This window comes from Pongo pygmaeus, chromosome 7, assembly GCF_028885625.2.
Source record: "Pongo pygmaeus isolate AG05252 chromosome 7, NHGRI_mPonPyg2-v2.0_pri, whole genome shotgun sequence".
NCBI lineage: Eukaryota > Metazoa > Chordata > Mammalia > Primates > Hominidae > Pongo > Pongo pygmaeus.
This window is the reverse complement of record NC_072380.2, coordinates 52,872,433-52,900,047: the sequence shown is the minus strand read 5'-3', so window position 1 is coordinate 52,900,047 and position 27,615 is coordinate 52,872,433.

Sequence of the window (27,615 nt, the reverse complement as noted above, 5' to 3'; positions counted from 1 at the left end):
AGAGATGAGAAGATGTGGAAGATGAATCCTGCAGTGGCTGTGAAAACCATTGTGCCCAGATCAGCTGCAGTGACGACGAGAGCTATCAGTGGAAATTTTCAACAGGAGGGATCACGATCCTGGGGCACCTGTTTGACAAATTGTAACCGGAATTTGGAACATGGCTTTGCCAATATGATCCTGAAGACAAAGCGTCATCAAAGCGATGGCTACCAAGAGATGGCAGTGGTCCAGTCAAAGGAAAAGGAGGGCAGACCAAAGGCAACATCATGGCATCAGTGTTATGGGACGCTCAAGGCATTTTGCATGTTGACTTTCTGAAGAGCCAAACATCTGCTTATTAGGAGAGTGTTTTGCGAAACTTAGACAAAGCTTTGGTAGAAACATGCTGGGAAAGTCTCACTCGAGTCCTTTTTGACCACATCAATCCTCTGCTCATTCCTCTCGTCAAACAAGGGCCATTTTGTCAGTTTCAATGGGCAATCCTTAGGAATTCACCTTCCAGGCTGGTTTCGTTCCTTCCAACTTCTTTTTGTTTCCTCATGAGAAAAAGTCTCCTTGCCTTGCTTGGAAAGATGAGAGAAAGTCTCGTTGCCTTGCTTGGAAAGATGAGAGATGAGATCCTCCTCTTGTCTCCCAGGACAGAATGGTCAGACTTGAGTTTCCTTTCTCCTCACTCTTGTCTTCCTTGAGGGAGCTGCTGTGCCAGACAGAACTGCTCCCGTGTCTAGACACTGGTAGACTCGTTGAAGATCCGCACAGGCAATCCTCCGTGGGGTCAAAGTGGAAGGACTTATTTCTTTAGGGCTCAGTAGTCCGCATCCTGACGCGCACCTTCAGCAGGCCAGGGTGGGGAAAAGGAGGGTGAAAGGGGGTGGCTCAGAGCCCGCTTCTTCAGCTTGGGGGTATCCTGGGAGGAACCGTTGTCCAGTGAGCAGGTCTTCGTCTCCACCAAATTCCCTAGGGGGAAATTTCTGGCAGCCCTTCTTGTTCAGCAGCTTATTGGGGCCAGGTGGACCTCGGCTAGTCACCAGCCGGAAGGCCTTTCTCCATTTCAGTTAGTTTTGCAAGTTGCCTAGGTGACTATTGACCTCATTATCCAGAACAGCAAAGGGACGAGGGGTGAGAAGAGTGGCCGTCTGGGTTTGCAGCATATTGCTGCCTTATAGGAGTTGTGCAGTCATCGGGTGTGTGGAACTCCACCTGGCTGATCGGTGGGAACGCCTCCACAAACTCGCTAAATTCAGTAGCTTTTGCCTTCCAAGATTCATTTGTCCAATGTAGAATGCTTTAAACGAACGAGCATGAAGAGTGCTGGGCCGGAAAGTGACGATACGGATGGTAGGGGCTCCTCGGAGTAGAGGAGTAGAGTTTTACTATGATAACTAGGAGGCAAATAACAAGGAGCTGAACGTGATGCATAATAAACGAAGCACACACTCACGAAGCTCCATACCAACTACATTCAAATGGTAATCATGATATTTGGAAATACAACTTAATGGGAAATCATTAAGTAATCTCATCCAACTTTCTTTAGTGGGTGGCAGGGCTACGGAGGGGAAACAGCAATGGTTCTGGTACCTCCTTAACTTTCTTCCATTCAATTCACCCAACAAGCCTCCAGAGAAGATATTACTGCTTTGATATTACAAAGGGAAAGACAGGTATGGCATCTCTAAAGAGCACAATGTTCTAGGACTGGGATGACTTGAAATCCACACACACACATTTCTGAGAGAATTTTGCCATAAGGTACCTTACACCTTACTGTAAACTTATTTTACAATAAGTCTTGAACATCATTCCAAGTTACCATTTGGAAGAGTTTCCTCCATTTGGTTTTGTTCTAGCTGCATAGTATTCTTCTGTAAGGATGAACGTACTCTGATTTAGTTAGCCAGCCTCTTACTGATGTACAATTAAGTCGTTTTTAAATCTTTCACTCTTGAAAATCTTGTTTCTCACACATAAATATTTGTATCCAATAAATAGTTGAAGTAGAATTGTTGGAGTTCGAGACCAGCCTGGCCAACATGGTGAAAACCCATCTCTCCTAGAAACACAAAATTGGCCGCACATGATGGGACATGCCTTTAATCTCAGCTGAGGCAGGAGAATCACTTCAGCCTGGGAGGCAGAGGTTGTAGTGAGCCGAAATCATGCCACTGCACTCCAGCCTGGGGAACACGAGCGAAACCATATCCCCCCCAAAACAATAATAATAAATGTATATCTATCTATCTATCTCTCTATCTATATAGGTACATATATCCAATAGAATCCTATTCAGCCTTGAAAAAGAAAGAAATCTTATCATTAGCAACATGAATGAGCCTAGAGGATGTTCTACTGTGTGAAATAAAGCAAAGGCCAGACACAGTGGCTCAGGCCTGTAATCCCAGGACTTTGGGAGGAGAAGGGAGGAGGAAGAGTTGAGCCCAGGAGTTGGAGATCAACCATCTCTACAAAAAATACAAAAATTAGCCAGGTGTGGTGTTGGACGCCTGTAGTCCTAGCTACTCAGGAGGCTGAAGTGGGAGGATCTCTTGACCCCGGGAGGTGGAGGCCGTGGTGAGCCGTGTTTGTGTCACTGTACTCCAGCCTTGGTGACAGACTCCGACACTGTCTGAAAAAATACATCAATACATCATAAAGTTTTAAAAAGCAAACACAGAAATACAAATACTGCACGATCTCACTTCTATGTGCAATGTAAAAAAGTGGAACTCAGAGTCGTAGAGAGCAGAACGCTGCTTACCCGAGGCAGGGGCCGGGGAGGGATTGGGAGATGTTAGTCTAATGATACAAAATTTCAGATACGAATAGTTCTAGAGATATGTTGAACAGCACGGCAACCACAGTGGGTAACTATGTACTGTATACTTGAAATGTGCTATCAGAGTAGATTTGAAACATGTTCTCATCACCATAAAATCAGTATGTGAGGAAACGAATGTGTTAATTAGCTTGATTTTTGTGTCATTCCACAATGTATACATATATGAAACATCATGTTGTACACCATAAATATATATCATTTTTATTTGTCAATTTAAAATGACAATTCAAATAAATTATAAAAATAAAATGAAATAACGTACACTGCAAAAGACTTTTATCTATTAAATCTCCAGAGAAGAACTCTAAGTTATAAAGGAAAATAAAATTCCAGGAACGGTGAAATCCATCAGAAATGCCCTTCTTCAGCGCTTTCTGAAATTTGTCTGACACACTGGAAATCCAGTTCTTCACTAAGTCAGTGTTCTGGAAGTGTTAGTGTGTGTGTATATACGTGTGCGTGGGCTCACATACACAAATTAAATGAATGGAAATGTAAGCATCCAGATTATCAGTTTAATTTAGTTATCCATACATACACACACACACACACACTCACACACCGAAAACATTGACAAAATCAGCCATTCCACCAAAACTAGCTGCTTAGTGTCTCATCTCTCATTGAAGATTCCAAATAGAAACGTGGATTTAAAGAGGCATGGTGGTTCATTCTCTCTTGGAGCCCTGTTGGAAGTTGACTGACTGATTCAGGCATTGTGTTTGCTCTTGCTTCCCTGGTTCTTTGAATTGGGACGTGAGGGTGTCCATTTTAGATCTTTCCTGCTTTCTCTTGTGGGCATTTAATGCTACGTTTCCCTCTACACACTGCTTTCAATGTATCCCAGAGATTCTGGTATGTTGTGTCTTTGTTCTCATTGGTTTCAAAGAACATCTTTATTCTGTCTTCATTTCGCTATGTACCCAGTAGTCACTCAGGAGCAGATTGCTCCGTTTCCGTGTAGTTGAGCGGTTTTGAGTGAGTTTCTTCATCCTGAGGTCCAGTTTGACTGCCCTGGGGTCTGAGAGACAGTTGGTTGTAATTTCTGTTCTTTTGCATTTGCGGAGGAGTGCTTTCCTTCCAACTATGTGGTCAGTTTTGGAATAAGTGTGATGTGGTGCTGAGAAGAATGTATATTCTGTTGATTTGGGGTGGAGAGTTAATGTAGATGTCTATTCGGTCTGCTTGGTGCAGAGCTAAGTTCAGTTCCTGGATATCCTTTTCAACTTTCTGTCTCGTTGATCTGTTTCATGTTGACGGTGGGGTGTTAAAATCTCCCATTGCTATTGTGTGGGTGTCTAATTATCTTCTGATGACACTTGAAAGATCAAGAAGTAGAAGCGCAAAAAGGTTATGCGTCCAATATGACAAAGCTAGTCAGTGGTGGAATTGGAATGGGAACCCAGATGTCTAACTCCAGAGCCTAAGGGCTTGAGCCACCTCACAGTGGTGCCTCTAGAGAAAACCAGGTAAGCGCACATTCAAAAGCAAAGGACTTTGAGTTGTTTTTAGCTTTTTTTTTATTTTTAATTTTTAACTTCATACAGACATTTATTCTGCGCCTGCCCCGGGGGCGGGGGAAAAATCGGGTGGGGGAGGGGAGGTTCAGACAGCCCCACAGAAGGGGAAGAGGCCCAAGAACGAAGACGATCAGGAGGCTGGTGGGCCTGGGGGCTGGCCTTGTTGTCAGAGGCCGGGGAAGTCCAGGTGGGCTGGGGGAGGCTAGTGGTGGAAGGCCAGAGGTCTGGGAGGGGCAGAGGGATGGGCACAGGCGCCAGGGGCGGCGGCAGGGTCTCCGGGGACTGGGAGTGGCGGCTGGGGCCTCGGGGAGCCCATTGGTGGAAGGACAGAGGTCTGGGAGGGGCAGAGGGATGGGGACAGGGACGACGGCCCGCGGCAGGGACTCCGGGGGACTGGGAGTCCGGGGTCGGGGTTAGTCTTGGCTTTTGGCCCTCTCCTGCCGCCGGCTGCTCCAGTTTCTTTCGCTTTGCGGCGAGGTGGACAGGGCTAGCTCTCGGGATCGATGGCAGTTTGGGAAGAGGCCTGGGGCTCAGGACAGGCCAGGGCGGCGGGAGAGGCGGACCGGTGGCGTGGCTGGATCTGGGCGCGCTGTCGAACCTTCCACATCGCCAGCTGCAGGCAGGCGTTTGCGTCCTCGCTGGAGTTGTGGCCGTCCTGGCTGTCCTGGATGATCTGTCCCAGGTAGTCGGCCGCGAGATTCCTGAGGGAACGCTTGTAGGGGAAACCCAGGTAGTGCGGGAAGAGCACGGCCGTGTCCACCACGGTGCTGTGGATCAGCTTGAGGGCCAGCAGATCGCTCTCCAGGCTGTGCCCGATGAGGATGGTTTGGGCGCTGAAAAAGCTCAGCAGGATGGCTTGGACTTCGGGCAACGTGACGCTCGTCTTGGCGACGTCGGCCTCGGTCACTCCGGAAAACCTGGTGTTGTAGTCCACGATCTCGTTGTCGGGCTTGACGAAGGTGTCGTACACCACTTGCATGTCGGCGTCCACCACGGTGACGCGGGTCAGCTCCAGGCCATGCGTGGTGTAGCACATCTCACAGTCCAAGGCGTAGATTCCTGGATAAGCGTCTGTGGAAAACTCTTTCTTGAAGGTCTTCACGAAGCCATGGAGGCTCTCCTTGCGGCCGTCCCGCACGTGCTGCTTCGCCACCTGGCAGCCCACTGAGCCAGGAGCAGCTGCACAGCAGGTGTACTGGCTAACCCGGCCTCCAGCCACTTGGCTGGAGCGGACCCGCCCCCAGTGATAATAACACAACTGGTCGCGTAGACAGCGGCCCGAGGAGGACACCAGGTAGTCGGTGCCACAACGGCAGCAGACCCTGCAGGAGGAGTCGCCGGGCCCCTTCCCCTGGCCAGTGAAGAGGACGGCGCCTCCGGGCCGCTCGGGGTGCGGGAAGGGGTAGCCGTTCTCCTTGAGCTGGTCCTGGGTGAGCAGGAACTCCTGGAGGCGGCTGTACAGGGCGGCCCTGCTGAGGCCCGGCATGGAGCTGGGGGTCAGGCCCTTCAGTCTCTTGAGGGTGTTCAGGACCACATTCAGGTACATGTTCTTGTTGGGGCTGCAGTCGTAGGCCACCTTCTCCTCGTTCAGCGCCTTCTCCTCGGCCTCCTGCTGGGAGGCGCAGAACTTGAGACACTCTTTGGTGAACAGTTGGAGATAGCCTCGGCGGATGACGGTGGGGACTTGGCAGCGAGACCTTCGGAGGATAATGGGTTTCTTCCAAGTCGGTAAGGATGGACGACGGACGATTCGCTTAGAGCTGAGTGTGGTGGAGGTCTTGCATGCCCTCCCCCGTCTGTTGCGACCAGTCTTCCGTGGCTGTGTGCCGACCCTGGAGCCATTGGAGCGTTGGCTGCTGCCGGCCACCCGGGTTCTCTTGGCATCGGTGCGACCTGCGACCAAGCAGGGGCTGGGAAAGTGGGCGATCCTCTTCCTCTCCCTGGGGGCTGAGATGCGGACTCCACAGGGCCTCTCTGTCAGCCTTGGGGCGGCTGGCAAGCAGCAGGCCGACCCCCTCTGCGCGGGGAAGTACCACGCCTCCGTCGCCATCTTGGGCCACGCTGGGGGCACCGCCGGACCCCTATTCTGGGGCTCCGCCCGGATGTCCACGAGTGCTGAGGCCTGGTTGTGCATCTGGGGCACGCAGAGCCCGAAGCTCTGGGCAGGCTGATGAGAGGGCAGTGGGAATTCTGGAGCCTCGAGGGCCGCCTCCTCGGCCACCTTCTTGGCTTCTGGGTATGCAGGAGGGAACCAGCAGGGAGCTGTGGCTCGCAACATCTTGCTGCCTTCGGGAACACCGACCTGGCTCTGCTCCACTCCCAAATGGCGGCTTGCCTCGTGGGGCGCCTCCTCGGCCACCTTCTTAGCTTCTGGGTATGCAGGTGGGAACCAGCAGGGAGCTGTGGCTCGCAACATCTTGCTGCCTTCGGGAGCACCGGCCTGGCTCTGCTCCTCTCCCAACTGGCGGCTTGCCTCGAGGGCCGCCTCCTCGGCCACCTTCTTGGCTTCTGGGCATGCAGGTGGGAACCAGCAGGGAGCTGTGGCTCGCAACATCTTGCTGCCTTCGGGAACACCGACCTGGCTCTGCTCCTCTCCCAAATGGCGGCTTGCCTCGTGGGCCGCCTCCTCGGCCACCTTCTTAGCTTCTGGGTATGCAGGTGGGAACCAGCAGGGAGCTGTGGCTCGCAACATCTTGCTGCCTTCGGGAGCACCGGCCTGGCTCTGCTCCTCTCCCAACTGGCGGCTTCAATGAGTGGCGCGGCCGCCCCGCCTCACCTTTATACAGGCACAGGGCAGAGTGGGTGGGACTTCCCCTTCATTGGATTGGTGCTTCAGTCTAGTCACACTGAACCTCATCTTCCACGAGACTTCAGCTTGGGAATTCCTCAGGGGGTCCGCCCATGGAATCAACTGGAATTCCCGGTTGCCAACCTTGGAGCTAGGTTCCTTTTCTTAAGTTAATTGACTGTCCCTGCACAGCAGTCCTATAATAGCGAGTGGAATTGGGCTACCTAGGATTAAATTAAGGTTCAGGGAGGTTGGTCAGCTTGCTGGGCCCACACAGCAACCCATGGAGCCAGGACTGGGCCAGCAGTCTGCTGCATGCTGGAGGGCATGCCTCTCTCTGGGGCTGCCTTTCCCTGCTCTGTGCACTCCTCCACTGTGGGCAAACTGAAGACAGGAAGTGGACCGCATCCACTTCTCTCCCAGGATTTGGGCAATATTCAGTACAGGGGGTCTTCCGAAAGTTCATAGAAAATGTACATGGTGAGAAATCTATGCATGGATTTCAATTCGTTTTCACTAAAATAAACATGTACTAACTTCTTACAACCTTTCTGAACTGGATCTCATTGGAGGCACTAAGAAGGATGAGACATCCACTGAAAAGGCCTCCTATCAGTGCAACTTGAATTCCGCTAAAATTGCAGCAAGAGGAAACATCGAACTGACGGTGAAGCTTGGGTGGAAGAATGAAGAAATCATTGATGTTTGAAGAAAAGCTTCTAAGGACACTAGCCCAAAGAAATCAACTCTTTACGGAGGTATGGCTTGTTTCAAGAAGAGATGAGAAGATGTGGAAGATGAATCCTGCAGTGGCTGTGAAAACCATTGTGCCCAGATCAGCTGCAGTGACGACGAGAGCTATCAGTGGAAATTTTCAACAGGAGGGATCACGATCCTGGGGCACCTGTTTGACAAATTGTAACCGGAATTTGGAACATGGCTTTGCCAATATGATCCTGAAGACAAAGCGTCATCAAAGCGATGGCTACCAAGAGATGGCAGTGGTCCAGTCAAAGGAAAAGGAGGGCAGACCAAAGGCAACATCATGGCATCAGTGTTATGGGACGCTCAAGGCATTTTGCATGTTGACTTTCTGAAGAGCCAAACATCTGCTTATTAGGAGAGTGTTTTGCGAAACTTAGACAAAGCTTTGGTAGAAACATGCTGGGAAAGTCTCACTCGAGTCCTTTTTGACCACATCAATGCTCTGCTCATTCCTCTCGTCAAACAAGGGCCATTTTGTCAGTTTCAATGGGCAATCCTTAGGAATTCACCTTCCAGGCTGGTTTCGTTCCTTCCAACTTCTTTTTGTTTCCTCATGAGAAAAAGTCTCCTTGCCTTGCTTGGAAAGATGAGAGAAAGTCTCGTTGCCTTGCTTGGAAAGATGAGAGATGAGATCCTCCTCTTGTCTCCCAGGACAGAATGGTCAGACTTGAGTTTCCTTTCTCCTCACTCTTGTCTTCCTTGAGGGAGCTGCTGTGCCAGACAGAACTGCTCCCGTGTCTAGACACTGGTAGACTCGTTGAAGATCCGCACAGGCAATCCTCCGTGGGGTCAAAGTGGAAGGACTTGTTTCTTTAGGGCTCAGTAGTCCGCATCCTGACGCGCACCTTCAGCAGGCCAGGGTGGGGAAAAGGAGGGTGAAAGGGGGTGGCTCAGTGCCCGCTTCTTCAGCTTGGGGGTATCCTGGGAGGAACCGTTGTCCAGTGAGCAGGTCTTCGTCTCCACCAAATTCCCTAGGGGGAAATTTCTGGCAGCCCTTCTTGTTCAGCAGCTTATTGGGGCCAGGTGGACCTCGGCTAGTCACCAGCCGGAAGGCCTTTCTCCATTTCAGTTAGTTTTGCAAGTTGCCTAGGTGACTATTGACCTCATTATCCAGAACAGCAAAGGGACGAGGGGTGAGAAGAGTGGCCGTCTGGGTTTGCAGCATATTGCTGCCTTATAGGAGTTGTGCAGTCATCGGGTGTGTGGAACTCCACCTGGCTGATCGGTGGGAACGCCTCCACAAACTCGCTAAATTCAGTAGCTTTTGCCTTCCAAGATTCATTTGCCCAATGTAGAATACTTTAAACGAACGAGCATGAAGAGTGCTGGGCCGGAAAGTGACGATACGGATGGTAGGGGCTCCTCGGAGTAGAGGAGTAGAGTTTTACTATGATAACTAGGAGGCAAATAACAAGGAGCTCAACGTGATGCATAATAAACGAAGCACACACTCACGAAGCTCCATACCAACTACATTCAAATGGTAATCATGATATTTGGAAATACAACTTAATGGGAAATCATTAAGTAATCTCATCCAACTTTCTTTAGTGGGTGGCAGGGCTATGGAGGGGAAACAGCAATGGTTCTGCTACCTCCTTAACTTTCTTCCATTAAATTCACCCAACAAGCCTCCAGAGAAGATATTACTGCTTTGATATTACAAAGGGAAAGACAGGTATGGCATATCTAAAGAGCACAATGTTCTAGGACTGGAATGACTTGAAATCCACACACACATTTCTGAGAGAATTTTGCCATAAGGTACCTTACACCTTACTGTAAACTTATTTTACAATAAGTCTTGAACATCATTCCAAGTTACCATTTGGAAGAGTTTCCTCCATTTGGTTTTGTTCTAGCTGCATAGTATTCTTCTGTAAGGATGAACGTACTCTGATTTAGTTAGCCAGCCTCTTACTGATGTACAATTAAGTCGTTTTTAAATCTTTCACTCTTGAAAATCTTGTTTCTCACACATAAATATTTGTATCCAATAAATAGTTGAAGTAGAATTGTTGGAGTTCGAGACCAGCCTGGCCAACATGGTGAAAACCCATCTCTCCTAGAAACACAAAATTGGCCGCACATGATAGGACATGCCTTTAATCTCAGCTGAGGCAGGAGAATCACTTCAGCCTGGGAGGCAGAGTTTGTAGTGAGCCGAAATCATGCCACTGCACTCCAGCCTGGGGAACACGAGCGAAACCATATCCCCCCCAAAACAATAATAATAAATATCTATCTATCTATCTATCTATCTATATAGGTACATGTATCCAATAGAATCCTATTCAGCCTTGAAAAAGAAAGAAATCTTATCATTAGCAACATGAATGAGCTTAGAGGATGTTCTACTGTGTGAAATAAAGCAAAGGCCAGACACAGTGGCTCAGGCCTGTAATCCCAGGACTTTGGGAGGAGAAGGGAGGAGGAAGAGTTGAGCCCAGGAGTTGGAGATCAACCATCTCTACAAAAAATACAAAAATCAGCCAGGTGTGGTGTTGGACGCCTGTAGTCCTAGCTACTCAGGAGGCTGAAGTGGGAGGATCTCTTGACCCCGGGAGGTGGAGGCCGTGGTGAGCCGTGTTTGTGTCACTGTACTCCAGCCTTGGTGACAGACTCCGACACTGTCTGAAAAAATACATCAATACATCATAAAGTTTTAAAAAGCAAACACAGAAATACAAAAACTGCACGATCTCACTTCTATGTGCAATGTAAAAAAGTGGAACTCAGAGTCGTAGAGAGCAGAACGCTGCTTACCCGAGGCAGGGGCCGGGGAGGGATTGGGAGATGTTAGTCTAATGATACAAAATTTCAGATACGAATAGTTCTAGAGATATGTTGAACAGCACGGCAACGACAGTGGGTAACTATGTACTGTATACTTGAAATGTGCTATCAGAGTAGATTTGAAACATGTTCTCATCACCATAAAATCAGTATGTGAGGAAACGAATGTGTTAATTAGCTTGATTTTTGTGTCATTCCACAATGTATACATATATGAAACATCATGTTGTACACCATAAATATATATCATTTTTATTTGTCAATTAAAAATGACAATTGAAATAAATTATAAAAATACAATGAAATAACGTACACTGCAAAAGACTTTTATCTATTAAATCTCCAGAGAAGAACTGTAAGTTATAAAGGAAAGTAAAATTCCAGGAACGGTGAAATCCATCAGAAATGCCCTTCTTCAGCGCTTTCTGAAATTTGTCTGACACACTGGAAATCCAGTTCTTCACTAAGTCAGTGTTCTGGAAGTGTTAGTGTGTGTGTATATACGTGTGCGTGGGCTCACATACACAAATTAAATGAATGGAAATGTAAGCATCCAGATTATCAGTTTAATTTAGTTATCTATACATACACACACACACACACACACTCACACACCGAAAATATTGACAAAATCAGCCATTCCACCAAAACTAGCTGCTTAGTGTCTCATCTCTCATTGAAGATTCCAAATAGAAACGTGGATTTAAAGAGGCATGGTGGTTCATTCTCTCTTGGAGCCCTGTTGGAAGTTGACTGACTGATTCAGGCATGGTGTTTGCTCTTGCTTCCCTGATTCTTTGAATTGGGACGTGAGGGTGTCCATTTTAGATCTTTCCTGCTTTCTCTTGTGGGCATTTAATGCTACGTTTCCCTCTACACACTGCTTTCAATGTATCCCAGAGATTCTGGTATGTTGTGTCTTTGTTCTCATTGGTTTCAAAGAACATCTTTATTCTGTCTTCATTTCGCTATGTACCCAGTAGTCACTCAGGAGCAGATTGCTCCGTTTCCGTGTAGTTGAGCGGTTTTGAGTGAGTTTCTTCATCCTGAGGTCCAGTTTGACTGCCCTGTGGTCTGAGAGACAGTTGGTTGTAATTTCTGTTCTTTTGCATTTGCGGAGGAGTGCTTTCCTTCCAACTATGTGGTCAGTTTTGGAATAAGTGTGATGTGGTGCTGAGAAGAATGTATATTCTGTTGATTTGGGGTGGAGAGTTAATGTAGATGTCTATTCGGTCTGCTTGGTGCAGAGCTAAGTTCAGTTCCTGGATATCCTTTTCAACTTTCTGTCTCGTTGATCTGTTTCATGTTGACGGTGGGGTGTTAAAATCTCCCATTGCTATTGTGTGGGTGTCTAATTATCTTCTGATGACACTTGAAAGATCAAGAAGTAGAAGCGCAAAAATGTTATGCGTCCAATATGACAAAGCTAGTAAGTGGTGGAATTGGAATGGGAACCCAGATGTCTAACTCCAGAGCCTAAGCGCTTGAGCCACCTCACAGTGGTGCCTCTAGAGAAAACCAGGTAAGCGCACATTCAAAAGCAAAGGACTTTGAGTTGTTTTTAGCTTTTTTTTTATTTTTAATTTTTAACTTCATACAGACATTTATTCTGCGCCTGCCCCGGGGGCGGGGGAAAAATCGGGTGTGGTAGGGGAGGTTCAGACAGCCCCACAGAAGGGGAAGAGGCCCAAGAACGAAGACGATCAGGAGGCTGGTGGGCCTGGGGGCTGGCCTTGTTGTCAGAGGCCGGGGAAGTCCAGGTGGGCTGGGGGAGGCTAGTGGTGGAAGGCCAGAGGTCTGGGAGGGGCAGAGGGATGGGCACAGGCGCCAGGGGCGGCGGCAGGGTCTCCGGGGACTGGGAGTGGCGGCTGGGGCCTCGGGGAGCCCATTGGTGGAAGGACAGAGGTCTGGGAGGGGCAGAGGGATGGGGACAGGGACGACGGCCCGCGGCAGGGACTCCGGGGGACTGGGAGTCCGGGGTCGGGGTTAGTCTTGGCTTTTGGCCCTCTCCTGCCGCCGGCTGCTCCAGTTTCTTTCGCTTTGCGGCGAGGTGGACAGGGCTAGCTCTCGGGATCGATGGCAGTTTGGGAAGAGGCCTGGGGCTCAGGACAGGCCAGGGCGGCGGGAGAGGCGGACCGGTGGCGTGGCTGGATCTGGGCGCGCTGTCGAACCTTCCACATCGCCAGCTGCAGGCAGGCGTTTGCGTCCTCGCTGGAGTTGTGGCCGTCCTGGCTGTCCTGGATGATCTGTCCCAGGTAGTCGGCCGCGAGATTCCTGAGGGAACGCTTGTAGGGGAAACCCAGGTAGTGCGGGAAGAGCACGGCCGTGTCCACCACGGTGCTGTGGATCAGCTTGAGGGCCAGCAGATCGCTCTCCAGGCTGTGCCCGATGAGGATGGTTTGGGCGCTGAAAAAGCTCAGCAGGATGGCTTGGACTTCGGGCAACGTGACGCTCGTCTTGGCGACGTCGGCCTCGGTCACTCCGGAAAACCTGGTGTTGTAGTCCACGATCTCGTTGTCGGGCTTGACGAAGGTGTCGTACACCACTTGCATGTCGGCGTCCACCACGGTGACGCGGGTCAGCTCCAGGCCATGCGTGGTGTAGCACATCTCACAGTCCAAGGCGTAGATTCCTGGATAAGCGTCTGTGGAAAACTCTTTCTTGAAGGTCTTCACGAAGCCATGGAGGCTCTCCTTGCGGCCGTCCCGCACGTGCTGCTTTGCCACCTGGCAGCCCACTGAGCCAGGAGCAGCTGCACAGCAGGTGTACTGGCTAACCCGGCCTCCAGCCACTTGGCTGGAGCGGACCCGCCCCCAGTGATAATAACACAACTGGTCGCGTAGACAGCGGCCCGAGGAGGACACCAGGTAGTCGGTGCCACAATGGCAGCAGACCCTGCAGGAGGAGTCGCCGGGCCCCTTCCCCTGGCCAGTGAAGAGGACGGCGCCTCCGGGCCGCTCGGGGTGCGGGAAGGGGTAGCCGTTCTCCTTGAGCTGGTCCTGGGTGAGCAGGAACTCCTGGAGGCGGCTGTACAGGGCGGCCCTGCTGAGGCCCGGCATGGAGCTGGGGGTCAGGCCCTTCAGTCTCTTGAGGGTGTTCAGGACCACATTCAGGTACATGTTCTTGTTGGGGCTGCAGTCGTAGGCCACCTTCTCCTCGTTCAGCGCCTTCTCCTCGGCCTCCTGCTGGGAGGCGCAGAACTTGAGACACTCTTTGGTGAACAGTTGGAGATAGCCTCGGCGGATGACGGTGGGGACTTGGCAGCGAGACCTTCGGAGGATAATGGGTTTCTTCCAAGTCGGTAAGGATGGACGACGGACGATTCGCTTAGAGCTGAGTGTGGTGGAGGTCTTGCATGCCCTCCCCCGTCTGTTGCGACCAGTCTTCCGTGGCTGTGTGCCGACCCTGGAGCCATTGGAGCGTTGGCTGCTGCCGGCCACCCGGGTTCTCTTGGCATCGGTGCGACCTGCGACCAAGCAGGGGCTGGGAAAGTGGGCGATCCTCTTCCTCTCCCTGGGGGCTGAGATGCGGACTCCACAGGGCCTCTCTGTCAGCCTTGGGGCGGCTGGCAAGCAGCAGGCCGACCCCCTCTGCGCGGGGAAGTACCACGCCTCCGTCGCCATCTTGGGCCACGCTGGGGGCACCGCTGGACCCCTATTCTGGGGCTCCGCCCGGATGTCCACGAGTGCTGAGGCCTGGTTGTGCATCTGGGGCACGCAGAGCCCGAAGCTCTGGGCAGGCTGATGAGAGGGCAGTGGGAATTCTGGAGCCTCGAGGGCCGCCTCCTCGGCCACCTTCTTGGCTTCTGGGTATGCAGGAGGGAACCAGCAGGGAGCTGTGGCTCGCAACATCTTGCTGCCTTCGGGAACACCGACCTGGCTCTGCTCCACTCCCAAATGGCGGCTTGCCTCGTGGGGCGCCTCCTCGGCCACCTTCTTAGCTTCTGGGTATGCAGGTGGGAACCAGCAGGGAGCTGTGGCTCGCAACATCTTGCTGCCTTCGGGAGCACCGGCCTGGCTCTGCTCCTCTCCCAACTGGCGGCTTGCCTCGAGGGCCGCCTCCTCGGCCACCTTCTTGGCTTCTGGGCATGCAGGTGGGAACCAGCAGGGAGCTGTGGCTCGCAACATCTTGCTGCCTTCGGGAACACCGACCTGGCTCTGCTCCTCTCCCAAATGGCGGCTTGCCTCGTGGGCCGCCTCCTCGGCCACCTTCTTAGCTTCTGGGTATGCAGGTGGGAACCAGCAGGGAGCTGTGGCTCGCAACATCTTGCTGCCTTCGGGAGCACCGGCCTGGCTCTGCTCCTCTCCCAACTGGCGGCTTCAATGAGTGGCGCGGCCGCCCCGCCTCACCTTTATACAGGCACAGGGCAGAGTGGGTGGGACTTCCCCTTCATTGGATTGGTGCTTCAGTCTAGTCACACTGAACCTCATCTTCCACGAGACTTCAGCTTGGGAATTCCTCAGGGGGTCCGCCCATGGAATCAACTGGAATTCCCGGTTGCCAACCTTGGAGCTAGGTTCCTTTTCTTAAGTTAATTGACTGTCCCTGCACAGCAGTCCTATAATAGCGAGTGGAATTGGGCTACCTAGGATTAAATTAAGGTTCAGGGAGGTTGGTCAGCTTGCTGGGCCCACCCAGCAACCCATGGAGCCAGGACTTGGCCAGCAGTCTGCTGCATGCTGGAGGGCATGCCTCTCTCTGGGGCTGCCTTTCCCTGCTCTGTGCACTCCTCCACTGTGGGCAAACTGAAGACAGGAAGTGGACCGCATCCACTTCTCTCCCAGGATTTGGGCAATATTCAGTACAGGGGGTCTTCCGAAAGTTCATAGAAAATGTACATGGTGAGAAATCTATGCATGGATTTCAATTCGTTTTCACTAAAATAAACATGTACTAACTTCTTACAACCTTTCTGAACTGGATCTCATTGGAGGCACTAAGAAGGATGAGACATCCACTGAAAAGGCCTCCTATCAGTGCAACTTGAATTCCGCTAAAATTGCAGCAAGAGCAAACATCCAATTGACGGTGAAGCTTGGGTGGAAGAATGAAGAAATCATTGATGTTTGAAGAAAAGCTTCTAAGGACACTAGCCCAAAGAAATCAACTCTTTACGGAGGTATGGCTTGTTTCAAGAAGAGATGAGAAGATGTGGAAGATGAATCCTGCAGTGGCTGTGAAAACCATTGTGCCCAGATCAGCTGCAGTGACGACGAGAGCTATCAGTGGAAATTTTCAACAGGAGGGATCACGATCCTGGGGCACCTGTTTGACAAATTGTAACCGGAATTTGGAACATGGCTTTGCCAATATGATCCTGAAGACAAAGCGTCATCAAAGCGATGGCTACCAAGAGATGGCAGTGGTCCAGTCAAAGGAAAAGGAGGGCAGACCAAAGGCAACATCATGGCATCAGTGTTATGGGACGCTCAAGGCATTTTGCATGTTGACTTTCTGAAGAGCCAAACATCTGCTTATTAGGAGAGTGTTTTGCGAAACTTAGACAAAGCTTTGGTAGAAACGTGCTGGGAAAGTCTCACTCGAGTCCTTTTTGACCACATCAATGCTCTGCTCATTCCTCTCGTCAAACAAGGGCCATTTTGTCAGTTTCAATGGGCAATCCTTAGGAATTCACCTTCCAGGCTGGTTTCGTTCCTTCCAACTTCTTTTTGTTTCCTCATGAGAAAAAGTCTCCTTGCCTTGCTTGGAAAGATGAGAGAAAGTCTCGTTGCCTTGCTTGGAAAGATGAGAGATGAGATCCTCCTCTTGTCTCCCAGGACAGAATGGTCAGACTTGAGTTTCCTTTCTCCTCACTCTTGTCTTCCTTGAGGGAGCTGCTGTGCCAGACAGAACTGCTCCCGTGTCTAGACACTGGTAGACTCGTTGAAGATCCGCACAGGCAATCCTCCGTGGGGTCAAAGTGGAAGGACTTATTTCTTTAGGGCTCAGTAGTCCGCATCCTGACGCGCACCTTCACCAGGCCAGGGTGGGGAAAAGGAGGGTGAAAGGGGGTGGCTCAGAGCCCGCTTCTTCAGCTTGGGGGTATCCTGGGAGGAACCGTTGTCCAGTGAGCAGGTCTTCGTCTCCACCAAATTCCCTAGGGGGAAATTTCTGGCAGCCCTTCTTGTTCAGCAGCTTATTGGGGCCAGGTGGACCTCGGCTAGTCACCAGCCGGAAGGCCTTTCTCCATTTCAGTTTGTTTTGCAGTTGCCTAGGTGACTATTGACCTCATTATCCAGAACAGCAAAGGGACGAGAGGTGAGAAGAGTGGCCGTCTGGGTTTGCAGCATATTGCTGCCTTATAGGAGTTGTGCAGTCATCGGGTGTGTGGAACTCCACCTGGCTGACCGGTGGGAACGCCTCCACAAACTCGCTAAATTCAGTAGCTTTTGCCTTCCAAGATTCATTTGCCCAATGTAGAATACTTTAAACGAACGAGCATGAAGAGTGCTGGGCCGGAAAGTGACGATACGGATGGTAGGGGCTCCTCGGAGTAGAGGAGTAGAGTTTTACTATGATAACTAGGAGGCAAATAACAAGGAGCTGAACGTGATGCATAATAAACGAAGCACACACTCACGAAGCTCCATACCAACTACATTCAAATGGTAATCATGATATTTGGAAATACAACTTAATGGGAAATCATTAAGTAATCTCATCCAACTTTCTTTAGTGGGTGGCAGGGCTATGGAGGGGAAACAGCAATGGTTCTGCTACCTCCTTAACTTTCTTCCATTAAATTCACCCAACAAGCCTCCAGAGAAGATATTACTGCTTTGATATTACAAAGGGAAAGACAGGTATGGCATCTCTAAAGAGCACAATGTTCTAAGACTGGGATGACTTGAAATCCACACACACATTTCTGAGAGAATTTTGCCATAAGGTACCTTACACCTTACTGTAAACTTATTTTACAATAAGTCTTGAACATCATTCCAAGTTACCATTTGGAAGAGTTTCCTCCATTTGGTTTTGTTCTAGCTGCATAGTATTCTTCTGTAAGGATGAACGTACTCTGATTTAGTTAGCCAGCCTCTTACTGATGTACAATTAAGTCGTTTTTAAATCTTTCACTCTTGAAAATCTTGTTTCTCACACATAAATATTTGTATCCAATAAATAGTTGAAGTAGAATTGTTGGAGTTCGAGACCAGCCTGGCCAACATGGTGAAAACCCATCTCTCCTAGAAACACAAAATTGGCCGCACATGATGGGACATGCCTTTAATCTCAGCTGAGGCAGGAGAATCACTTCAGCCTGGGAGGCAGAGGTTGTAGTGAGCCGAAATCATGCCACTGCACTCCAGCCTGGGGAACACGAGCGAAACCATATCCCCCGCAAAACAATAATAATAAATGTATATCTATCTATCTCTCTATCTATATAGGTACATATATCCAATAGAATCCTATTCAGCCTTGAAAAAGAAAGAAATCTTATCATTAGCAACATGAATGAGCCTAGAGGTTGTTCTACTGTGTGAAATAAAGCAAAGGCCAGACACAGTGGCTCAGGCCTGTAATCCCAGGACTTTGGGAGGAGAAGGGAGGAGGAAGAGTTGAGCCCAGGAGTTGGAGATCAACCATCTCTACAAAAAATACAAAAATTAGCCAGGTGTGGTGTTGGACGCCTGTAGTCCTAGCTACTCAGGAGGCTGAAGTGGGAGGATCTCTTGACCCCGGGAGGTGGAGGCCGTGGTGAGCCGTGTTTGTGTCACTGTACTCCAGCCTTGGTGACAGACTCCGACACTGTCTGAAAAAATACATCAATACATCATAAAGTTTTAAAAAGCAAACACAGAAATACAAATACTGCACGATCTCACTTCTATGTGCAATGTAAAAAAGTGGAACTCAGAGTCGTAGAGAGCAGAACGCTGCTTACCCGAGGCAGGGGCCGGGGAGGGATTGGGAGATGTTAGTCTAATGATACAAAATTTCAGATACGAATAGTTCTAGAGATATGTTGAACAGCACGGCAACCACAGTGGGTAACTATGTACTGTATACTTGAAATGTGCTATCAGAGTAGATTTGAAACATGTTCTCATCACCATAAAATCAGTATGTGAGGAAACGAATGTGTTCATTAGCTTGATTTTTGTGTCATTCCACAATGTATACATATATGAAACATCATGTTGTACACCATAAATATCTATCATTTTTATTTGTCAATTTAAAATGACAATTTAAATAAATTATAAAAATAAAATGAAATAACGTACACTGCAAAAGACTTTTATCTATTAAATCTCCAGAGAAGAACTCTAAGTTATAAAGGAAAATAAAATTCCAGGAACGGTGAAATCCATCAGAAATGCCCTTCTTCAGCGCTTTCTGAAATTTGTCTGACACACTGGAAATCCAGTTCTTCACTAAGTCAGTGTTCTGGAAGTGTTAGTGTGTGTGTATATACGTGTGCGTGGGCTCACATACACAAATTAAATGAATGGAAATGTAAGCATCCAGATTATCAGTTTAATTTAGTTATCCATACATACACACACACACACACACTCACACACCGAAAACATTGACAAAATCAGCCATTCCACCAAAACTAGCTGCTTAGTGTCTCATCTCTCATTGAAGATTCCAAATAGAAACGTGGATTTAAAGAGGCATGGTGGTTCATTCTCTCTTGGAGCCCTGTTGGAAGTTGACTGACTGATTCAGGCATTGTGTTTGCTCTTGCTTCCCTGGTTCTTTGAATTGGGACGTGAGGGTGTCCATTTTAGATCTTTCCTGCTTTCTCTTGTGGGCATTTAATGCTACGTTTCCCTCTACACACTGCTTTCAATGTATCCCAGAGATTCTGGTATGTTGTGTCTTTGTTCTCATTGGTTTCAAAGAACATCTTTATTCTGTCTTCATTTCGCTATGTACCCAGTAGTCACTCAGGAGCAGATTGCTCCGTTTCCGTGTAGTTGAGCGGTTTTGAGTGAGTTTCTTCATCCTGAGGTCCAGTTTGACTGCCCTGGGGTCTGAGAGACAGTTGGTTGTAATTTCTGTTCTTTTGCATTTGCGGAGGAGTGCTTTCCTTCCAACTATGTGGTCAGTTTTGGAATAAGTGTGATGTGGTGCTGAGAAGAATGTATATTCTGTTGATTTGGGGTGGAGAGTTAATGTAGATGTCTATTCGGTCTGCTTGGTGCAGAGCTAAGTTCAGTTCCTGGATATCCTTTTCAACTTTCTGTCTCGTTGATCTGTTTCATGTTGACGGTGGGGTGTTAAAATCTCCCATTGCTATTGTGTGGGTGTCTAATTATCTTCTGATGACACTTGAAAGATCAAGAAGTAGAAGCGCAAAAAAGTTATGCGTCCAATATGACAAAGCTAGTCAGTGGTGGAATTGGAATGGGAACCCAGATGTCTAACTCCAGAGCCTAAGGGCTTGAGCCACCTCACAGTGGTGCCTCTAGAGAAAACCAGGTAAGCGCACATTCAAAAGCAAAGGACTTTGAGTTGTTTTTAGCTTTTTTTTTATTTTTAATTTTTAACTTCATACAGACATTTATTCTGCGCCTGCCCCGGGGGCGGGGGAAAAATCGGGTGGGGGAGGGGAGGTTCAGACAGCCCCACAGAAGGGGAAGAGGCCCAAGAACGAAGACGATCAGGAGGCTGGTGGGCCTGGGGGCTGGCCTTGTTGTCAGAGGCCGGGGAAGTCCAGGTGGGCTGGGGGAGGCTAGTGGTGGAAGGCCAGAGGTCTGGGAGGGGCAGAGGGATGGGCACAGGCGCCAGGGGCGGCGGCAGGGTCTCCGGGGACTGGGAGTGGCGGCTGGGGCCTCGGGGAGCCCATTGGTGGAAGGACAGAGGTCTGGGAGGGGCAGAGGGATGGGGACAGGGACGACGGCCCGCGGCAGGGACTCCGGGGGACTGGGAGTCCGGGGTCGGGGTTAGTCTTGGCTTTTGGCCCTCTCCTGCCGCCGGCTGCTCCAGTTTCTTTCGCTTTGCGGCGAGGTGGACAGGGCTAGCTCTCGGGATCGATGGCAGTTTGGGAAGAGGCCTGGGGCTCAGGACAGGCCAGGGCGGCGGGAGAGGCGGACCGGTGGCGTGGCTGGATCTGGGCGCGCTGTCGAACCTTCCACATCGCCAGCTGCAGGCAGGCGTTTGCGTCCTCGCTGGAGTTGTGGCCGTCCTGGCTGTCCTGGATGATCTGTCCCAGGTAGTCGGCCGCGAGATTCCTGAGGGAACGCTTGTAGGGGAAACCCAGGTAGTGCGGGAAGAGCACGGCCGTGTCCACCACGGTGCTGTGGATCAGCTTGAGGGCCAGCAGATCGCTCTCCAGGCTGTGCCCGATGAGGATGGTTTGGGCGCTGAAAAAGCTCAGCAGGATGGCTTGGACTTCGGGCAACGTGACGCTCGTCTTGGCGACGTCGGCCTCGGTCACTCCGGAAAACCTGGTGTTGTAGTCCACGATCTCGTTGTCGGGCTTGACGAAGGTGTCGTACACCACTTGCATGTCGGCGTCCACCACGGTGACGCGGGTCAGCTCCAGGCCATGCGTGGTGTAGCACATCTCACAGTCCAAGGCGTAGATTCCTGGATAAGCGTCTGTGGAAAACTCTTTCTTGAAGGTCTTCACGAAGCCATGGAGGCTCTCCTTGCGGCCGTCCCGCACGTGCTGCTTCGCCACCTGGCAGCCCACTGAGCCAGGAGCAGCTGCACAGCAGGTGTACTGGCTAACCCGGCCTCCAGCCACTTGGCTGGAGCGGACCCGCCCCCAGTGATAATAACACAACTGGTCGCGTAGACAGCGGCCCGAGGAGGACACCAGGTAGTCGGTGCCACAACGGCAGCAGACCCTGCAGGAGGAGTCGCCGGGCCCCTTCCCCTGGCCAGTGAAGAGGACGGCGCCTCCGGGCCGCTCGGGGTGCGGGAAGGGGTAGCCGTTCTCCTTGAGCTGGTCCTGGGTGAGCAGGAACTCCTGGAGGCGGCTGTACAGGGCGGCCCTGCTGAGGCCCGGCATGGAGCTGGGGGTCAGGCCCTTCAGTCTCTTGAGGGTGTTCAGGACCACATTCAGGTACATGTTCTTGTTGGGGCTGCAGTCGTAGGCCACCTTCTCCTCGTTCAGCGCCTTCTCCTCGGCCTCCTGCTGGGAGGCGCAGAACTTGAGACACTCTTTGGTGAACAGTTGGAGATAGCCTCGGCGGATGACGGTGGGGACTTGGCAGCGAGACCTTCGGAGGATAATGGGTTTCTTCCAAGTCGGTAAGGATGGACGACGGACGATTCGCTTAGAGCTGAGTGTGGTGGAGGTCTTGCATGCCCTCCCCCGTCTGTTGCGACCAGTCTTCCGTGGCTGTGTGCCGACCCTGGAGCCATTGGAGCGTTGGCTGCTGCCGGCCACCCGGGTTCTCTTGGCATCGGTGCGACCTGCGACCAAGCAGGGGCTGGGAAAGTGGGCGATCCTCTTCCTCTCCCTGGGGGCTGAGATGCGGACTCCACAGGGCCTCTCTGTCAGCCTTGGGGCGGCTGGCAAGCAGCAGGCCGACCCCCTCTGCGCGGGGAAGTACCACGCCTCCGTCGCCATCTTGGGCCACGCTGGGGGCACCGCCGGACCCCTATTCTGGGGCTCCGCCCGGATGTCCACGAGTGCTGAGGCCTGGTTGTGCATCTGGGGCACGCAGAGCCCGAAGCTCTGGGCAGGCTGATGAGAGGGCAGTGGGAATTCTGGAGCCTCGAGGGCCGCCTCCTCGGCCACCTTCTTGGCTTCTGGGTATGCAGGAGGGAACCAGCAGGGAGCTGTGGCTCGCAACATCTTGCTGCCTTCGGGAACACCGACCTGGCTCTGCTCCACTCCCAAATGGCGGCTTGCCTCCTGGGGCGCCTCCTCGGCCACCTTCTTAGCTTCTGGGTATGCAGGTGGGAACCAGCAGGGAGCTGTGGCTCGCAACATCTTGCTGCCTTCGGGAGCACCGGCCTGGCTCTGCTCCTCTCCCAACTGGCGGCTTGCCTCGAGGGCCGCCTCCTCGGCCACCTTCTTGGCTTCTGGGCATGCAGGTGGGAACCAGCAGGGAGCTGTGGCTCGCAACATCTTGCTGCCTTCGGGAACACCGACCTGGCTCTGCTCCTCTCCCAAATGGCGGCTTGCCTCGTGGGCCGCCTCCTCGGCCACCTTCTTAGCTTCTGGGTATGCAGGTGGGAACCAGCAGGGAGCTGTGGCTCGCAACATCTTGCTGCCTTCGGGAGCACCGGCCTGGCTCTGCTCCTCTCCCAACTGGCGGCTTCAATGAGTGGCGCGGCCGCCCCGCCTCACCTTTATACAGGCACAGGGCAGAGTGGGTGGGACTTCCCCTTCATTGGATTGGTGCTTCAGTCTAGTCACACTGAACCTCATCTTCCACGAGACTTCAGCTTGGGGATTCCTCAGGGGGTCCGCCCATGGAATCAACTGGAATTCCCGGTTGCCAACCTTGGAGCTAGGTTCCTTTTCTTAAGTTAATTGACTGTCCCTGCACAGCAGTCCTATAATAGCGAGTGGAATTGGGCTACCTAGGATTAAATTAAGGTTCAGGGAGGTTGGTCAGCTTGCTGGGCCCACACAGCAACCCATGGAGCCAGGACTGGGCCAGCAGTCTGCCGCATGCTGGAGGGCATGCCTCTCTCTGGGGCTGCCTTTCCCTGCTCTGTGCACTCCTCCACTGTGGGCAAACTGAAGACAGGAAGTGGACCGCATCCACTTCTCTCCCAGGATTTGGGCAATATTCAGTACAGGGGGTCTTCCGAAAGTTCATAGAAAATGTACATGGTGAGAAATCTATGCATGGATTTCAATTCGTTTTCACTAAAATAAACATGTACTAACTTCTTACAACCTTTCTGAACTGGATCTCATTGGAGGCACTAAGAAGGATGAGATATCCACTGAAAAGGCCTCCTATCAGTGCAACTTGAATTCCGCTAAAATTGCAGCAAGAGCAAACATCCAATTGACGGTGAAGCTTGGGTGGAAGAATGAAGAAATCATTGATGTTTGAAGAAAAGCTTCTAAGGACACCAGCCCAAAGAAATCAACTCTTTACGGAGGTATGGCTTGTTTCAAGAAGAGATGAGAAGATGTGGAAGATGAATCCTGCAGTGGCTGTGAAAACCATTGTGCCCAGATCAGCTGCAGTGAGGACGAGAGCTATCAGTGGAAATTTTCAACAGGAGGGATCACGATCCTGGGGCACCTGTTTGACAAATTGTAACCGGAATTTGGAACATGGCTTTGCCAATATGATCCTGAAGACAAAGCGTCATCAAAGCGATGGCTACCAAGAGATGGCAGTGGTCCAGTCAAAGGAAAAGGAGGGCAGACCAAAGGCAACATCATGGCATCAGTGTTATGGGACGCTCAAGGCATTTTGCATGTTGACTTTCTGAAGAGCCAAACATCTGCTTATTAGGAGAGTGTTTTGCGAAACTTAGACAAAGCTTTGGTAGAAACATGCTGGGAAAGTCTCACTCGAGTCCTTTTTGACCACATCAATGCTCTGCTCATTCCTCTCGTCAAACAAGGGCCATTTTGTCAGTTTCAATGGGCAATCCTTAGGAATTCACCTTCCAGGCTGGTTTCGTTCCTTCCAACTTCTTTTTGTTTCCTCATGAGAAAAAGTCTCCTTGCCTTGCTTGGAAAGATGAGAGAAAGTCTCGTTGCCTTGCTTGGAAAGATGAGAGATGAGATCCTCCTCTTGTCTCCCAGGACAGAGTGGTCAGACTTGAGTTTCCTTTCTCCTCACTCTTGTCTTCCTTGAGGGAGCTGCTGTGCCAGACAGAACTGCTCCCGTGTCTAGACACTGGTAGACTCGTTGAAGATCCGCGCAGGCAATCCTCCGTGGGGTCAAAGTGGAAGGACTTATTTCTTTAGGGCTCAGTAGTCCGCATCCTGACGCGCACCTTCAGCAGGCCAGGGTGGGGAAAAGGAGGGTGAAAGGGGGTGGCTCAGAGCCCGCTTCTTCAGCTTGGGGGTATCCTGGGAGGAACCGTTGTCCAGTGAGCAGGTCTTCGTCTCCACCAAATTCCCTAGGGGGAAATTTCTGGCAGCCCTTCTTGTTCAGCAGCTTATTGGGGCCAGGTGGACCTCGGCTAGTCACCAGCCGGAAGGCCTTTCTCCATTTCAGTTAGTTTTGCAAGTTGCCTAGGTGACTATTGACCTCATTATCCAGAACAGCAAAGGGACGAGGGGTGAGAAGAGTGGCCGTCTGGGTTTGCAGCATATTGCTGCCTTATAGGAGTTGTGCAGTCATCGGGTGTGTGGAACTCCACCTGGCTGATCGGTGGGAACGCCTCCACAAACTCGCTAAATTCAGTAGCTTTTGCCTTCCAAGATTCATTTGCCCAATGTAGAATGCTTTAAACGAACGAGCATGAAGAGTGCTGGGCCGGAAAGTGACGATACGGATGGTAGGGGCTCCTCGGAGTAGAGGAGTAGAGTTTTACTATGATAACTAGGAGGCAAATAACAAGGAGCTGAACGTGATGCATAATAAACGAAGCACACACTCACGAAGCTCCATACCAACTACATTCAAATGGTAATCATGATATTTGGAAATACAACTTAATGGGAAATCATTAAGTAATCTCATCCAACTTTCTTTAGTGGGTGGCAGGGCTACGGAGGGGAAACAGCAATGGTTCTGGTACCTCCTTAACTTTCTTCCATTCAATTCACCCAACAAGCCTCCAGAGAAGATATTACTGCTTTGATATTACAAAGGGAAAGACAGGTATGGCATCTCTAAAGAGCACAATGTTCTAGGACTGGGATGACTTGAAATCCACACACACACATTTCTGAGAGAATTTTGCCATAAGGTACCTTACACCTTACTGTAAACTTATTTTACAATAAGTCTTGAACATCATTCCAAGTTACCATTTGGAAGAGTTTCCTCCATTTGGTTTTGTTCTAGCTGCATAGTATTCTTCTGTAAGGATGAACGTACTCTGATTTAGTTAGCCAGCCTCTTACTGATGTACAATTAAGTCGTTTTTAAATCTTTCACTCTTGAAAATCTTGTTTCTCACACATAAATATTTGTATCCAATAAATAGTTGAAGTAGAATTGTTGGAGTTCGAGACAAGCCTGGCCAACATGGTGAAAACCCATCTCTCCTAGAAACACAAAATTGGCCGCACATGATGGGACATGCCTTTAATCTCAGCTGAGGCAGGAGAATCACTTCAGCCTGGGAGGCAGAGGTTGTAGTGAGCCGAAATCATGCCACTGCACTCCAGCCTGGGGAACACGAGCGAAACCATATCCCCCCCAAAACAATAATAATAAATGTCTATCTATCTATCTCTCTATCTATATAGGTACATATATCCAATAGAATCCTATTCAGCCTTGAAAAAGAAAGAAATCTTATCATTAGCAACATGAATGAGCCTAGAGGATGTTCTACTGTGTGAAATAAAGCAAAGGCCAGACACAGTGGCTCAGGCCTGTAATCCCAGGACTTTGGGAGGAGAAGGGAGGAGGAAGAGTTGAGCCCAGGAGTTGGAGATCAACCATCTCTACAAAAAATACAAAAATTAGCCAGGTGTGGTGTTGGACGCCTGTAGTCCTAGCTACTCAGGAGGCTGAAGTGGGAGGATCTCTTGACCCCGGGAGGTGGAGGCCGTGGTGAGCCGTGTTTGTGTCACTGTACTCCAGCCTTGGTGACAGACTCCGACACTGTCTGAAAAAATACATCAATACATCATAAAGTTTTAAAAAGCAAACACAGAAATACAAATACTGCACGATCTCACTTCTATGTGCAATGTAAAAAAGTGGAACTCAGAGTCGTAGAGAGCAGAACGCTGCTTACCCGAGGCAGGGGCCGGGGAGGGATTGGGAGATGTTAGTCTAATGATACAAAATTCCAGATACGAATAGTTCTAGAGATATGTTGAACAGCACGGCAACCACAGTGGGTAACTATGTACTGTATACTTGAAATGTGCTATCAGAGTAGATTTGAAACATGTTCTCATCACCATAAAATCAGTATGTGAGGAAACGAATGTGTTAATTAGCTTGATTTTTGTGTCATTCCACAATGTATACATATATGAAACATCATGTTGTACACCATAAATATATATCATTTTTATTTGTCAATTTAAAATGACAATTCAAATAAATTATAAAAATAAAATGAAATAACGTACACTGCAAAAGACTTTTATCTATTAAATCTCCAGAGAAGAACTCTAAGTTATAAAGGAAAATAAAATTCCAGGAACGGTGAAATCCATCAGAAATGCCCTTCTTCAGCGCTTTCTGAAATTTGTCTGACACACTGGAAATCCAGTTCTTCACTAAGTCAGTGTTCTGGAAGTGTTAGTGTGTGTGTATATACGTGTGCGTGGGCTCACATACACAAATTAAATGAATGGAAATGTAAGCATCCAGATTATCAGTTTAATTTAGTTATCCATACATACACACACACACACACACACTCACACACCGAAAACATTGACAAAATCAGCCATTCCACCAAAACTAGCTGCTTAGTGTCCCATCTCTCATTGAAGATTCCAAATAGAAACGTGGATTTAAAGAGGCATGGTGGTTCATTCTCTCTTGGAGCCCTGTTGGAAGTTGACTGACTGATTCAGGCATTGTGTTTGCTCTTGCTTCCCTGGTTCTTTGAATTGGGACGTGAGGGTGTCCATTTTAGATCTTTCCTGCTTTCTCTTGTGGGCATTTAATGCTACGTTTCCCTCTACACACTGCTTTCAATGTATCCCAGAGATTCTGGTATGTTGTGTCTTTGTTCTCATTGGTTTCAAAGAACATCTTTATTCTGTCTTCATTTCGCTATGTACCCAGTAGTCACTCAGGAGCAGATTGCTCCGTTTCCGTGTAGTTGAGCGGTTTTGAGTGAGTTTCTTCATCCTGAGGTCCAGTTTG